Genomic DNA, 14225 nt, shown 5'->3' with positions numbered 1-14225 from the left:
CATAAAAATTAAAATATGGTATGTTTATCATTTTTTCAAGTAAATAAGAATCCTAAAATTGTTCAAATATTTACTTTAATAATATTGGCTAACATATGTACTGCTCAAGTTTGAAGCACTTTTCTGAGTGCTTTACATATATATAGCTCCTTTAGTTATTACAACAATCAGAAATTAATTATTTTTGTCCAAAGACAGTGGTTTATGCCTGTAATCACAGCACTTTGGGAAGCCAAGACAGAAAGTTAGCTTGAGCCCAGGAATTCGAGACAAGCCTGGGCAACATGGCAAAACACTGTATTTACCAAAAATACAAAAATTAGCTGGGCATTGTGGCACATGCCTGTAGTCCCAGCTACTTGGGAGGCTGAGATAGGAGGATTACTTGAGCCTGGGAGGTAGAGGCTGCAGTGAGCTGTGATCACGTCACTGTACTCCAGCCTAGCTGACAGCAGGATCTTGTCTCAAAAAAATAAATTAAATAAATGAATAAATAAAACGTTGCCTTCTCATTCATTAATTTGTAAGAAAAACTTTCCAATAGATATTACTGTATTATATGTTTAATTATATACATTTAAAGACTATGTCATATAACTTATTACAAAGCACTTTAGCTATATGAGACACAATGCAAATTTTTACAAATACAAGAAATTTTATATCACATATTCAATTCACAAATTCATAGATTTTTGTATGCAGACATAGGCTCAGTCATAAACATTTATGACACACATCTAAGAATTGTTTCTCTTAATTTGAAATGTGAAAGAAACTATGCAGAATTGGATTTGCAAGTGAGGTCCTACAGTTACAATCCTGATCATCCAAATGGACATTCATTTATTTCACATTTAATTAGTGATCCCAGTTTACAAATTGGGTGGTGGTTTGCAGAATTTTAGGGCAATCTTTCAAGGCAAGTATTCTTTGAGTTTATTCCCTTGATGTTTTGTAAGTTTAATTGGGAGTTTGAATCCATTTTGAAAGTCTCAATGGACATATATCAATTGTGAGTAAACCTACCTCCTGAATACAAATACTACAAATTGAAAAGTTTTGTTAGAGTGAACTTTATGGTGAGAAATAGTGAAATGAATTATAGGAGATGCCAGAGTATTGTTTCAAGTAAAGGTCCTTGAGAGCATTGTTCTGATTATGTTCTTTAGTATTGTTCATTATATAAAATGCAATAAAGAAATGAAAGAAGAGGCCATGCCCAATAGTAAAAAATTTTTGTATAATACAAAGTGGGTTTGATCCATTATGTACAGAAATAGAAGTAGTTTAATATGCTGAATAAGTCTATGGTTTTTAAATTTGAAGGCTATAAAGATTATCCCAGTGGCATTATAACAATTAGAACTGCAAGAGTTGGCTAGAGTAGAGTGAATTAGTTCCACCTTATACACAGCAGTGGCCTTGCGTATGGAGAGGAGGGAGAGATTTCTTGTGTGTTTTCTATGTAAGGTGACATGGTGGGCTTGAGCAGGCTTTTTGAACATGTGGACTGCAGATCCCTGGGGCTCTGCTAGACACTTTTAGGACTTGCATGAGGTCAAAATTAATTTAAAAAGCTGTTATCTTGTCCATTTTACTGTCATATTATCAGTTAAGTTTTCCAAAGCTACATTACTTGAATAACATTATCATTCTCACAGGTAATGGAATATGTGATTAGGTACTTTTTTGTGTTTTTATATATTTTTGTTTAACATATGGCATCTATCTACCAACAGAACATCAAAGTTGATAATATTTTGTTCTCAATACCCCCTTTTAAAACTCTTAAATTATTGATGACTCCAAAATGATTGCTGGCTGGAAGAGAAGCCTGGGATTTGTAGACAGAGAAATATAGATAGATAGATAAATAGAGAGAGAGATAGATTTTTTTTTCTTCCTTACGTGCTTAACCATCCCATCTCCTGCTAACAGAATCTCTACTGTGTGGTTTAAAAAAACATACATATTCTCTCCTGACATAACCTGAAGTACAGGGTCTTATGAAGCAGATCAGAGAACAGTCATTTCCTGGCCATTGTGATGGTTTAGGTTTGAGACCTGACTCAAGTGAAAGCTCTTATTCAGAATTTTTCTAGACACTGGGGCATTCTGTGCTCTAGAATTTCTGAGAAATATATAAGCCTGAAGAAATGACCAAGAAGTTTACTCTACTGTAGAGAGACATCTTTACTGATAATAAAGCCAACAGATACAAAGACCTAAGTGAAAGATGAACAGAATAAAATCCTGGTGGCATGACCTGTACTCCTAAAATCCCACCAGTTTCATCAAATCTGTATATTAATAACTATTGTATTGTTTGGTTTTTTTATTTGTTTAAATGATTCTGAATTTGATTTAAATGACCTATGAAGAAAATAACTCTAATATAACTTGGTTATCTGGATATTTTGGGCCTTATGATATTTTATTTTTAAACACATATTATGCTGAGTGCATTGTATGCTGTAAGCACAATTAACCATCCAGACTACAATGCAAAATGAACATCCTCATTTTCAAAATAAGCAAACTGAGACACACTGTCATAGAGGTGATTAGTTGTGCAGCCAAACTAAAAATCCAGAATTTTCTTTTCCCAGGGACCTTGGCTTTATTCATTTACTATAATTTCTTTTATTTCATATATAAAATTATAGAAATAAAATTCAATATATAAATTATGAAACTTTGGGAATACACCAAATCCCCACTGTTTATGCAGTGTTGTGTATCTCTTACTGCCAAAGTCACATAACAAACTCATTTTCCAAGTTCAGAGAATGTGAATCTGGGTGTTTTTAGTTTGAAAAATTGCAAGCAGTATCATGTTACTTCATTTTAAGACTTAAAGGAGAATTATAAATTTCAGCCTGAAGTGTTGTGAAAGAAAATTAAAGCAGCAATTTTCCAAATCAGGAAGTTCAAATGATCCTTTAAGAAGTATTAAGGACTTGTTTTTATAAAGCTACAAACACCTTTTTTTATATCTGATCTAATTTTTTTCACAAGTACAATCTTAGGGCAGCTCTGACAATACTTCTATCTTGTTGTATAAATGAAGAAAACAATGGCTTAATCTCTTTTCCTTCAGCCAAGGAAGGACATGATAAAAGTCCCAAAAAAGTCTATCCTATAAGGAGAAATAATTCAAATTAGTTCTAAAAATTTCAAAGAAATTGTTTTTATAAGAAATCAACAATTTAACTTCCACATTGGAAAATTGTCAACAATGTGTTCTGTGTATATATTCTGCTCTAACCTAGATATTTGTGGATGTATTTGAAAAGTTCCTTAAAAATCTTAGCAATTAGATCTGCTGTAAATCCAGTTATATTTGTGTGGGTGGTTGGGAAAGGTCCTGGGAGGCAACTGGGTAGACCACTGTTTGAAACCCAACCTGTGTATATTTTTGTAAATATCCGGAGGGACACAATGTGATACCATTCATATTATTCACTCCATTAATGTAGCAAACATATTTGTTTGCATTAATTTAAGATAATTTTACTTTTGAGAAATAATCTCAGACTAATAACTTCTTAGTATATATAGTCATTTGATTATTCAGGAAAAGAAAAAACATCAAGGCCAGGATTAATATGAGGCTAGCCAGTTCCTCTGGAGAATATTCATCTTCTCTAACAGAGTTAATCAGAAGGAATGAAAAGGGACTTCTAAGTCCAGAAACATTTTCTCTTTGACCTCAACATTTAGGCTTTCAAACAGTCTCCCAACCACATCCAGTTGAAGTAGTGATATCTGTCTTTCAGAAATGTGTGAAATAATTACATGTCTTCATATGCGAATTACTGAATGCCTTTCAGGATGTAATGGTCAATAAGTAAACCTCTCTACCTTTCATCCAGTGGCACAGGATTGTGTGCACATTGTAGAAACTAGTGAATAACTGTGTTAGTCATTATTACTAATTGTACTTCTGCTCTGATCGTCCAGGAAGCCTTTTATTCAAATTTCAAAATAAACTTCCTTTGAGTGTAGATGTGGAAGTAGAAGAGGGAAGTGTTGTATGATACAGGTTTTATTTTGTGCTGTAGTTTTACGTAAGTTCATCTTGAATTCAGTAAGTTCTTGTTGTCATTCATACTATGGGCAAGGTATGTTTCTATGTTTCCGGTTCCTATGGACAAAGCTCTAAGCAAAAATAAAAGATTTTCTCATAGGGTTAACCAGCTACTTTTGGCCATACTCATTTTAGAGTTTGTGAATTTTGTTGCACTTCAAGAATTAATAAATATAATAAAAATCAAAACATTTAGATATTCATCATGGATTTACCACTAAATATTTGTTTACATCATTTTCGCCAAATCTCTTAACCTTTCCATATCCAGATGTTCAGAATATACAAAAGATACTATTGATATGTTTGGCCCCCACAAATCTCATTTTGTACCTCTGATAATTCCCATGTATTGTGGGAGGGACCCAGTGAGAGATGATTGAATCATGAGGCAGATCTTTCCAATACTGTTCTTTTGATAGTGAATGAGTCTTATGAAATCTGATGGTTTTAAAAATGGGAGTTCCTCTGCACATGCTCTCTCTTTGCCTGCTGCCATCCATGTAACATATGACTTGCTTTTTCTTGCCTTCCACCATAATTATGAGGCCTCCCAAGCCCTGTGGAACTGTAACTTCAATAAACATTTTTCTTTTGTAAATTGGCCAGTCTTAGGTATGTCTTTATCAGCAGCATGAAAATTGACTAATACAGTAATTTGGTACCAGGACTGCGGCATTGCTGAAAAGATACCCAAGAATGTTGAAGCAACTTTGGAACTGGGTAACAGGCAGAGGTTGGAACAGTTTGCAGGGCTCAAAAGAAGACAGGAAAATATGGGAAAGTTTGGAACTTCCTAGAGACTTGTTGAATGGCTTTCACCAAAATGCTGATAGTGATGTAGACAATGAAATAGAGGCTGAGGTGGATCTCAAATGGAGATGAGGAGCTTGTTGGGAACTGGAGCAAAGGTGACTCTCATTATATTTTAGCAAAGAGACTAGCAGCATTTTGCCACTGCTCTAGAGATTTGTGGAACTTTGAACTTGAGAGAGATGATTTAGGGTATCCGGTAGAAGAAATTTTTATGTAGCAAATCATCCAAGAAGTGACTTGGGTACTGTTAAAGGCATTCAGTTTCCAAAGAGAGCATAAAAGGTTGGAATATTTGCAGACTAACAATACAATAGAAAAGAAAAACCCATTTTCTGGGAAGAAATTCAAGCCTGCTGCAGAAATTTGCATAAGTAACAAGGAGCTGAATGTTAATCACCAAAAAAATGGAGAAAATGTCTTCAGGGCATGTGAGAGACCTTTGCAACAACCCCTCCCATTACTGGCTCAGAGGCCTAGGAGGAAAAAGTGATTTCATGGGCTGGGCCCAGGGTCTCTGTGCTGTGTGCAGCCTAGGGACTTGATGCCCTGTATCCCATCTACTTTAGCCATGGCTGAAAAGGGTCAACATTAAGCTTGGTCTGTGGCTTCAGAGCATGCAAGCCTCAGCCCTTGGCAGCTTCTATGTGGTGTTGAGCCTGTAGAGTGCACAGAAGTCAAGAATTCAGGTTCAGGAACTTCTGCCTAGATTTCAGATGATGTGTGGAAATGCCTGGGTGCCAAGGCAGAAGTTTGCTCTAGGGGAAGGTTCCTTATGAAGAACCTCTGCTAGGTAGTGCAGAAGGGAAATGTGGGTGGGAGCCTCCACATAAAATCCCTCTTGGGCACCTTCTAGCGGAGCTGTGAGAAGAGACCCACTGTCTTTCAGACCCCATAATGGTAGATCCAGTAATAGCTTGCACCATGTGCCTGGAAAAGCCAAAGACACACAATGCCAGCCAATGAAGGCAGCTGGGAGGGGAGCTGCACCCTGCAAAGCCACAGGGGGTAGAGCTGCCCAAGACTATCGGAATTTACCTTTTGCATCAGTGTGACCTGGATGTGAGACATGGAGTCAAAGGAGATCATTTTGGAGTTTTAAGATTTGACTGACCTGTTGGATTTCAGACTTTCATGGAGCCTGTAGCCCCTTTTGTTTTGGCAAATTTCTCCAACCTGGAATTGCTGTATTTACCTGATGCCTGTACCCTCATTGTATCTAGGAAGTAACAAACTTGCTTTTGATTTTATGGCCTTATAGGCAGAAAGGACTTGCCTTGTCTTAGATGAGACTTTGGACTGTGGACTTTTGAGTTAATACTGAAATGAGTTGAGACTTCAGGGGACTGTTGGGAGGGCATGATTGGTTTTAAAATGTGAAGATATGAGATTTTTGAGGGACGAGGGGCAGAATGATGTGGTTTGACTCTGTGTGCCCACCCTCTCATCTCATAATTCCCATATGTTGTGGGAGGGACACAGTGAGAGATGATTGAATCACAGGGGCAGGTCTTTTCTATGCTGTTCTCATGATAGTGAATGCCTACTGCCATCCATGTAAGATGTGACTTGCTCCTCTTTGCTTTCCACCATGATTGTGAAACCTCCCCAGCCATGTGGAACTGTAAGTCCAATATACCTCTTTCTTTTGTAAGTTGCCCAGTCTCAGGTGTGTCTTTATTAGTAGCCTGAAAACAGACTAATATAACAATCAAGCACTATTTTTTAAATAATTTAAAGTATGTTTGAGTTTTAATAATATATGAAGGTTTTGTAACATAACAAAGTGTATGCTGATTTAAAAATTATATAATTCATGATTTCTATTAAGTATAATCTCTGATAATATGATAATTGTAAAATGATATAGCTACTATTTGGGATACAGTCTATAAAGAAACAGTATCAATTATCAGGATATATGGTTATAGAATTTTTTAAATGAATGTAATAAGTTATTTACGTTGGTATAAAAGTTTTTTTCTAAATATTTCTAATATTTCTTGAACTTCACATGGAAATGAAATACTACTATAGGAAGATTAGAGAATATTTTGGATGTATTTACAATGAGAGATTCTAGATAGAAAAATACATCACAGAAATATTAGGTATACAAAAATATTAAACTTTCAGCAAAATTCTCAAAAGATTATTGTGGCTACAGAATGTTTGGTAAAAATGGTCTAGGCCAGTGCTTCTCAAACTTTAGCATATTTAAGAAACTTTAGGGGTGAAGTTTGACAATCTGTTTGGGCAAGCACTGAATAAAATGTACACTAGTTTAAAACTAATGATTCATGTTGAATTTTTCTTCTCTGAATTGATTTCATCAAGTAATTTAGTATATAGAATTTTCTCTCCTAAAATCCAGACGCATTAAACCAGGATGTAAATCTGCAAGACCTCTTGTATAGCTAAAATAGGCATCCCAAATTTAACATTTTTAAACACTAGACACATGATTTCCTCACCCAAACCAGCCTCTTTTTCCAGTCTGTTATACTTCAGTAATGACCATCTGATTGACAACTATTTTAGTCTAATCTCTTTGAGTCATCTTTCACTTATTTCTGCATATCAATGTAAGAGAAAATACAAATGGCTCTAACTTAGAAATATATCTACAGTTTCATTTATACTAAAAAACTGGACCACTACTCCATGAATCCAAACAACCATCATCTCTCAACTAGACTACTGTGAAAAAACCTTCTAATTAGTGTCCTGTCTTTCATCTTTGTTCTGGTTAGTGTTTTGATACCAGAGGGATACCAGAGTGAAAAGAAATACTTTCACATGTAAGTAACATCATTTCTCTTCTTTCTTTACCCAAACTTTTCAATGGTTTACCTTCTCACTCAGAATGAAACATAAATAACTCACCATGGCCAACATTGTCCTGCAATATCTGGCTCCCTTTAACCAATAAGAAATTCTGTCATATCAGTCTCATCTTACTCATTACAGACTTACAAAAGAGAAGCCTTTGATATTCTTTATAGACACTAACGATTCTTTTCTGAGAACCTCTCTGTCTATTCTGACTACAGTGGAATTCCACCTTAAATATTGTGGCTATTTCTCATGATACAGTCAGATAACACACTCAGTGGTACTTTATCAGAAAGAATTTTCCAGGACATCAATACAAAACAGCACCTCCCATTCTTATATACATCTTATTTCTGGCTTTATGTTTCTTTACTTAAAAGTAGTCTGTTTTATATGCATTAATTTAAAATTGTCCTTTCCCCCAAGTTGCAGTAGGATCCAGGAAAGTAGGGTTGTTCTTTTCCTTACTTTTTTTTGTTTATGGTTGCTGCTGTTTGTTGGAGCTCAAATATATTAGAGTCTGAAACAAGTCATTGCTTGTTATGAGCTGAATTGTGTACCCCCCAAAATGCATAGATTGAAGAATTAGGCCCCAGAACCATAGAATGTGATGTTGTTTAGAGGTGAGGTCTTTAGAGTGGTAAAAATGAGGTTATTAGATCAGGCTTAATCTAATGTTCCTAATGTTCTTACAAGAAGGGAGAATGTAAACAAAGAGATGTGGAGAGGAACAAGTAATAGAAAGAGATATAAGGAGATGATAGCTGCCTACAAGTTGAGAAGAGAGAACTTGAAACAGATTCTTCCCTCACAGCTTTTAGCAGGAACCAATCCTGTTGTCTCCTTAATTTTGAACTTGTATTCTCTAAAGTCTTGAGACAAGACATTTCTATAATTTAAACCACCAGGTATGTGGTGCTTTGTTGCAGTAGCACTAGCAAACTAATACATTGTTCAAAAAGTACATATCTGTTGAATAAATTGAATGATAAAATATTCTGAAACCAGGTTTATAAAATGAACTGGATACCTCCCCAACTTTCTCACAACTCATGTTTGTCCACAATTATTTAGTAAATACTTCAACTACACATAAGTCCTCCCAGTGAAACAGGTAAAAATTATAAAGAAATCAGAATGGCTCATATCTGCTGATACTACCAAAAAATAAAATGGAAAGGAAAAAAACAAACATGCTTGTAGATGAAAGTGAAAATCATAAAAATTATGTAATGAAACAGAAGAAAAGTTTAACACAAGCATTCTTCAATGAGCTTAACAGTCTTGAAGAAGGTATAGATCTTTTGAAAAGAAGAACTCAGATACACAAGAAATATTGTCTTAAAAAACTGGCAGCACTCAGGAAAGGAAAATTTTTAAAAATTATGAAAATGAAAGCTGCACTAGAGCAGTAAAGAAGTTAAATATTAATTGTTGAAAGTAGGAAGGAGATATCCCAAATATCTTATGCTTTATATGAGATAATAAAACTTAGTAAACTTAAATTCATCTCAATTAAAATGAAATAAAAAAAAAAAAGAAAAGAAAACTGAACATCTCCATAATCTTTTCTCTTGAAATAAATACTATAATAATGGATCACATGAAACAGAAATATGGTTTTAAAGATAGAGTGCTCTATTAATTAAAATATACTATCTGAGGGCACATCAGAGCTGAAGGATCAAAACATAATTAGTATCTGGGCACTGTAGCTCACATCTGTAATCTCAGTACTTTAGGAGGCCAAAGTGGGAAGATTACTTGAGCCCAGGAGTTTGAGGCCATCCTGGGTGACATAGAAAGATCCTTGTCTTTACAAAAGTTAACAAATTACTCAGGTGTGGTGGCATGCACCTGTAGTCCCAGCCATTTGGGAACCTGAGGTGGGATGATCATTTGAACCCATGAGTTTGAGGCTGTAGTGAGCTTTGATGGCACCACGGCACTGCACCCTGGGAGACACAGCAAGACCACATCACTAAAAACTAACTAACTAAATAAAAGTAAAATAATTAGCACCAGGTTGTATTTTAGTGAAGTTACTGAATAATGAAGGAGAAGAAGGAGAGAAATGCCACAATGGGCCAGAAATGCACCCTCTGCTAAAAAAAGTCACCTAAACAAAAAATTGATCAGCTTAAAATTGTACAATGCAAAGTTCAGTGTTAGAATACTATGGATCAATATCTATAAGGCTACATGAAGCAGATTCTTTAAAATTGAAACTTCTAAAGATTCTTTAATCTGGCCATATTTTTTGGCATATTAGTGTGCACCTGATAAATGTATAGTTATTAAATTTTCTTAGACAATTGCTTGAAGTCTAAATCCAGCCAATAAAATAAAAATAAAAATAAAAGGCTTAGTTCTTTGTTGTAACGGATGAAAAAATGACATAGCATATGTGGTAAGCATTCATATAGATCAAAGGCAGAGTTTTCAGTCTTGCTATGCAGCACAATCACCTGGATATCTGAAATTATAAACATTCCTGGGATAAGTCCAATCTGCTGCCAAGATTGAGAACTTCTTAAACTTTCAGCACATCTGGGTATTACTATTACATAGTATAGCACACATTTAGGTGTGTTATATCAAACAATGTTGTCCAATACACATTAAATACATAAATATTGTTTAATACACATTTAATAAACAATATTGTTTAATACACATTTAATAAACAATATTGTTTAATACACAATACAGACCTGAATGTGTAGTATCTTGGTAATATGTAAAAAGTAGTAAGTAAAACAAAAATCATACAAAGGAGAAGAAAAAAAGAATTTGTTGGAAAGTGCTGTATGGTCATCATTTTTAAGTTGTTTTCACTTCATGGTGCGTAAAATGAATGCACAATATTTAAAGGCATTTTTCAGCATTGGCTCTCAAATGTGCCTGTATATTGAATTCTAAATTCTAAAAATTATATTGGGCTTCAAAAGTTACTATATCTGGACCTTGCTCTCTAAGATTCTGAATTAATTATTCTGTTGTACATCTTAGATATCAGCATTTGAAAGCTCTCTTTAATTTTCATGTGTCAAGTCATAGATTTGCAATGACTACTGTAATTGATGATATGCATTTTAAGTAAATGTTGTTGGGAAAAATAGGTAGATCCTCAAACTCATAACTCAATGCTCATAAAATGGATTTCTAAATAGATTAGCACTTCATATGTAAATATTGAGAGTTTTAAAATCTTAAATTAAGATTTGGGTTTTTCCTACATATGTTCCTGCATACGACAAGACAATTTGAGCAAAGCAACTCTCTATTTTTTTTCATATAATAAAGAACTTAGTACATAAAATAAAATACTCTGCAAAATAATTGAAAAGATAAATGACAACATAGAAACAATTATCAGTACCCATTATATAAGAATGTTTACAAATAAATTAATAAACCCTAGAAACTATAAAAATGAAATCGATAAATTTATTTTATAATTTATTGATGGCATATAAATATCTTCAACCAGTATAACAAGCAGAGAGCCTAATTAGTATGCCTGTTGATATGTCCTCTCATGGTAGTCTTGAGATGACAGGTTTAGTTAAGAGAGAGGTGATAATATTTGGTTTACTATTAAGATTCAAGATCCTTTGAACAATTATTTTCTAATAGGATTAGGTTATTATGCAAAAATTACACTAAAACTGTTTCAGGCACAACACTTTAAATGCAGTGATTATGCAAAATGAATTGATTAATTTATTTATATATTCCTGAGCTACATTTATCTTCCACAGCATCATATAAGCTTAGTGTTAGATAAAAAATTAAGAAACATCTATCCAATTCTTTAAAAGTATAATAATATCCTGCCCTGGAAGATCACCATTCCATCACTTCAATTTCAAATGGAATTATCCATATAAAAAATATAACTTTTTAAAAATAAAGATAACATCAATATATTTTATGAAATTAATCACAAATAATGTAGGTTGGCAAAGCATAATCCTAAATTCTATTCCCATGCCTACCATATTTTGAGTTTGTAGTAGTTTAACTAAAGAGAAAAATTTTTATTTCAATAAATACGTATACAATTTGAATACATATGTGATGACTCTCAAAAGAAATTGGTTCACAAAAAAATACAAATGATATTTTGATCATATTTAATTCATTCCTCTACATGTACAATTTTTAAGAAAATCTTCCTTCCCACATGCAATCTTTCAGGTCATATCATAAAATTATCATTGTTCTTTTTAGGCACATATCTTAGTTCACTTCAAATGGATAACATAAAAATAAACCCCTACAAAGTTTATTTTATAATTTTCCCTTAATACTAGAGTTTTCTCTACTTATTGGCATTCAGAAATGTAACACAGAAGAAATATTCCACAGAAGACAAGGACTTAAATAAAAAAAAAGAGATATGATCTTTTGTTTCAATTTTCTATCAAATATGTAAAAGTTGATGCACAATACAGTAAATATGGCAGAAAATTTTCTTCCTTCATTTATAAGTCACTTATCTTCTCCACTGGGGGAAAAAAACTTCACAGAAAATGTACATGCTGAACAGGCAGTATAAAAGGATTATCAGCAGTAAATCTGGTATTATTTTCTATCCATCTCTACTATTTTCTATACAATCTATCTGCATATTTTCTTGACATTTTAATAAGAGAGCTTGCATTCTCTTATTGGGGTATTTCTAAAGTAGAGAAAGAGAAGTGAAAGAATAGAAATTTCATTTAATTTGATAGATGTTACTACTCTTGCAGTTGGTCAATGTACTAAATCAATTATTAGTTTCTATATTTGGTTAATTTTATTAGGTAGACAATGTAAATAATTATATACACAAATGCTCATGCACACAGGTACACACATATACCCTCATATAAAATATTGAATTACATCAACTTTTATCTAGGCATTTATTGAGATGTCCATTAGCCAAGGACATTTATTCAGCTCTTATTCTGTTCAGTGAGGAATTTCCACTCAACTTCCTCTAAAGGAATACTGTTGAATAATCATTTTTGGCTTTATTGTGTTTCCCTTCATTATTCATCTGAAAGGTATGAGGGAGCAATATATTTGAGTGGTGATTTTGAGAAGAGAAATTGAATATGCTTAGATGAAACTTTTATCTCACTCTTTGTGTGAGCCAAGGAAAAGGAGGAGAAGGTAAGAAAAAGAGATGAAAGACAGGTAGAGAAGGAGGAGAAGCATGAGAAAGAAGAAAAGGATGGAACAAAAGAATGAGGGAGAATAGGAGACAGAGCACTCACACACATAGCACATATAGTTCAACAGACACTATCCTAAATGCCTTACTTATATCATCTAACTTAATGCACACACCAGTTCTCATGGACTGTTATTATTCTCATCTGTAAATAAGAAAATGGACACACAAAAGGATATAGTGTTTATAGAGCTAGTAAGTGATAAAGCTGAGCTGGTTACCTAAGAGTTTGACTCAAGAATTACACCTAAGTTTTAATAATATTTTAATTGTCACAATTTCCAAAATTTTGTAAGTTTATTCTTTATTTGCTGTCATTGTTTCATTATAAATATATACATGCTTTTTTTGGCTGTACTTGTAGTATTTAAACCTCTCATTTCCATCATATGTGTTAAAGTTACCTTTAGGTTGAGAACAATGGTTCATGCCTGTAATTCCAGGACTTGTGGAGGCTGAAATGGGAGGATTTCTTGATGCCAGGAGTTCACAACCAACCTGAGCAACATAGCAAGACCCCATCTCTACAAAAAATAAATTAGCCAGGCATGGTAGTGTGTGCTTGGCCTATAGTCTCAGCTACTCAAGATGCTGAGACAGGAGGATAGTTTGAGCCCAGGAGGTTAAGCCTGCAGTCAACTTCGGCTGAGCCACTGCAGTCCATCCTGGACTATAGAGCAAGACTCTGTCTCAAAATGTATATATATGTATTCAATTTGTGCTATTATATCTGATTTTTAGAAGTCTGATACTTTACATGTTATTTTTTGTACTCTCACTGGTTTTATTGTGCATATTATCTCCTAGAAACCAGTGCTTCAGTATTGTGATGCCAATCTGATTCACATTGCTTTATAAGCAAACTGATACTGTTTTTTCGTGGTTACCAGAATTTTGTTTTTTATTCATTTTTTCTGTATCATCAGTGTGTAATTGGGTATGGGCTTTGTTTTTTTCCCAGTGATCCTATTTGATATGAGATTGAATTTTTTAAATGGAAGATTTATATCTCAGCTCAAAAAAATGTATCCTCATTATTATTTTGATTATATTCTTCCAATGAAATTGGGAAAAAAATTATCCTTATATAGCCACATGGCTACATCTCTCAAGTCTCTCAGTACCATAAATTTTACTCCAATATCGCCCTTGTCACCTTTTATTTATTTTTTATTTTTTATTATACTTTAAATTCTGGGGTACATGTGCAGATCGTGCAGGTTTGTTACGTAGGTGTACATGGTGCCATGGTTGTTT

The sequence above is a fragment of the Aotus nancymaae genome, unplaced genomic scaffold, assembly GCF_030222135.1.
Source record: "Aotus nancymaae isolate 86718 unplaced genomic scaffold, 86718_ANA_hifiasm-v0.15.2.pri h1tg000014l, whole genome shotgun sequence".
Classification (NCBI taxonomy): domain Eukaryota; kingdom Metazoa; phylum Chordata; class Mammalia; order Primates; family Aotidae; genus Aotus; species Aotus nancymaae.
This window is presented reverse-complemented; position numbering follows the sequence as displayed.